At 34.0% G+C, this 3,593-nt stretch overlaps 1 pseudogene; it reads left to right on the top strand.

The window, feature by feature from the left end:
* The first annotated feature begins 360 nt into the window (after positions 1 to 360).
* On the top strand, positions 361 to 460 carry LOC138823703 (U6 spliceosomal RNA; annotated as a pseudogene).
* The last annotated feature ends 3,133 nt before the right edge of the window (positions 461 to 3,593 follow it).

Raw genomic sequence — 3,593 nt, 5'->3', positions numbered from 1 at the left:
ATTTGCACAAGTTAAGAAGTAGCTCTTACGCAAGGCTTACTTTGAATACATTAGCTCCACAAAGCTAACTCAGTTGATAAATAAATACTTGAAAAGCAATCACCTTTGGACTTAGCCGTAAAGGCTTCAAAGTATGTTCAAATTTAAAATGAAAACGACAAAATAGTCATTGACAAAAAATTGCAAATTTTAGCAATCTACCAACAATAGTTTTTTTTTTCATTATACACAGAATTTTAGAGAAATAAGACCAATAGCATTTTTAGGAACAATAAGGGTTCCTTGGTATAAATAGTCAACCATGAATATATGCCTGTATAAAGATTGTATCATTACGTACTTAAATTTAGAGGATACTACATGTTTCAGCAGCAGGTCTACCCAAATGACAACAATACAGAGATTAACATGGCACTTGCAGAAGGATGATATATAAATTCGTGAAATATCCCATATTTTTCATTCTTCAAATGCAAGAAATGAAAAACAGTTATTAAAAAGTTGATTACAAAAATACAAGTGTAACAATACAAGTAATTCATAGAATTGAAGGTTAGTTTGACATCAGTATATTAAATCTTCACCTGAGAAAGGCCTTTACATATCATAATCGTTACAAAACTTGAAATTAGTTAACATTGCCATTTTATCCCAAAGAAATAAAATAAGACAAGGACCTAGGAAAAAAAGGAATCTTAAACTTTTTCTATATGGAATGCAATTTGAAAGGACACATTTATTAATAAACATATACATTATATAACAATGTAGAATTCAAAGTATTATATCTAGGAGCGAATTAAATAGATTATGGACATTATACAAACATAGATATACTTTTTTCAGAAAAGCACCATGAACATCTTTAGTTTCTATACTATTCATTTCAAAAGATGTTAAAATTATTTCTGATTTAAAAAAATCACAAACTCTGCAGAAATTATTATAAATGTATACAAACAACTCTTGAATACATTTTGACATCAAAGTCAGGCAATTCACTTGGAAGAACACCTGGGAATCCATGAATTTTTAAAGTAGGATATTGCTGTTGCTTTGTTTTGTGAAAAAAATTGTAGGGACACAAAGGATGGACTGGCATTTTTGAAATTTAAGAAAATTAACCAAACCATTACAACTTAGGAGAACAATCTGTACAGTCTTCCACAACTTCAAAGAGGTAGTAATACTTACCTATCCTTTTGGAAATACCAAATGCAGTTTCTTCCAAGTTGTTCTTCAGACCTGGTTTGATATAATGGTTCAACAGAAAGAGATACAGCATATAGTTGTTACTTCTATTCCCAGCAGCGAGATGCAAGGTGGTCAAGAGACCTTTAGATTGGGGATTGGTATTTGCATCATGATGAAGTAAGAAAGAAGCCACTCTGGTATTATTCCACATATAAGCACTGTGCAGGGGTGTCTAGCCATTCAGATTTATTGCATGAATATCTGCCTTGAGCTACCAATTCATGGACAATGTCTAAGTGTCCACTCTAGGCTTCTCGATGAAGAGGGTTATACTCATCCTCATTCCTAGTATTCATCTGGGTGGCCTTTTGGAATGTAGTCTCCACACCGTAGTAGGTTGAATAATTTCAGGATCCAAAAGAAATTTGATTGGATCCTACTCCAATTTTTTCTTGCAATTGATACCATTCCTCACTTTTTCATCTTACTTCCTGTCTTCGTCAGAATTGCCTAACGAGAGACTTTGAGTGCCACTGGGAATGAGATGTCCATGTTTTTCCCCAATAGATTACATTGGTTGAACTGGTCAGAAAAATCTGGTGAATTTTCTGCACATATTTATTCACCATGATTTATTTTATCTTTTTCCATTTTTACTACTCTAAATTATTCTAACTGGAGAGTAGGGAATTTATAGAGCAGAGGAAAAATTTTCCTCAATATTCAAAGGTACAGACTGAAAATGATGACCAGTGGTGTCTTCATGTGCAGCTTATTCTAGGAATGAGAAAATAGGAAACAATGCCTTCTATGTAAATGATTTGGGATATACCATGTTATAGTGTAAGAGAACTCACTATTTAACATATGGGCTTAAATAGCTTTCTAGTAGCTTTCTAATGTTGGTATTCAACATTCGATAAAATGTATAATGCAATAGTAAAATAGAAGTCCTTTGTATGACTACCTAAATTCTTCTTTTTTTTAAAAGACATTTGTTTTCATCCAAAAAAATATTCCTGTCTATTGTCTTCAGGTGATTTTGATGATTGAAGATGCTTAATGAGAAGTCAAAATGTATTAGTAGTCCTTTGCTATCAATTAAGTTTCACTTTTTCTTCTTGGAGGATATAATGATCAAAGAAAGCAATCAGCAACAATCGTTCAGAATCATGCTTCCAGTGCAAATGAATTACCAGTAAGTAATCCTCGATACCATTATCCACAAAGATTTGTCACAGATACAATCAGCCTGCCTTCTCTAGCTGCTTTCCTAGCCTGGACCTATTCCTTCATTGTACAGGAAAAGTGTGATTCAACTGATTTCAGTCAGATCTGTTAGTAGAATTATCAAGTATTTAGATTCTTTTTTTTAAACTTAGTTGTGGGGCCTGAACTCTGGGCCAGGGCACTGTCCTTTAGCTCTTCAAATCAAGGCAAGCGCTCTACCACTTGAGCCACAGAACCACTTCCGGATGGTTCTGTTTATGTGGTGCTGATTTGGGAAATGGCAGAGCAGAAAGTGAAATGATGCAACCATAAATATAAAAACAAAATAAATTAGGATAATTATGGAGCAATCATATTGTCTATGAGAACCATGAAAGAGAGAGAAGAAAAGAGACACAGATGTGCAATGACCTAGCTAGCCACAAAATCCATGCTTCTAATCAATTGACAGAGCAAACAATTTTTTTAGTTTTTAAAAGAAATGGAAATAGAATATATGTATTTACTTGAAATTAGTAAAAACATTTTTAGTAGCCTACATAAAGAGTCAGAGATTTGACCAAATTACAGACAAGAATCTTAAACCTTGGGCTGGGATGGTCGCTCAGTGGTAGAGTGCTTGCCTTGCAGCTTACTACAGTGGGGAGACTACTTTCCAAAAAGGCCACTCATATGAATAATAGGGATGAGGATGAGTAAACCCCTCTTTATTGGGAAGCCTAAAGTGGACACCTGGACATTGTCCATGAGTTGGTAGCTCAAGGCAGATATTCATGCAATAACTGTGCATGGCTGGAAACCCCTGCACAGTGCTTATATGTGGAATATATTGCAACAGCACACAGACACACACACACACACACAAACATCATCATCATCATCATCATCATCAGATTTCTTAAGTATTTTTTGTGTATGGTCTTAAGAATAAATTTACATTACTAACTTGAATTTCTGACAGGACAATATCATCACTGTACATCTTCGTTGTATGCTCTCAGTTTTAAATTACTATCTAAGTATGTGCATTAGATAAGTATAGGAAAAAGTAGGAGCCACACCGGTGGCTTAGGTCTTTAATCTTAGCTAATCAGAAAGATGAAATCTGATGATTGTGCTTTGAAACCAGACCAAGAAAAAAAAGGTCCATTAGATTCTGATTTGAAAGT

The sequence above is a fragment of the Dipodomys merriami genome, unplaced genomic scaffold (assembly GCF_024711535.1).
Source record: "Dipodomys merriami isolate MVZ:Mamm:240054 unplaced genomic scaffold, mDipMer1.0.p SCAF_1217, whole genome shotgun sequence".
Classification (NCBI taxonomy): Eukaryota; Metazoa; Chordata; class Mammalia; order Rodentia; family Heteromyidae; genus Dipodomys; species Dipodomys merriami.
Note: the sequence above shows the minus strand (reverse complement) of the source record. Positions and strands in the feature narration are given on the sequence as shown.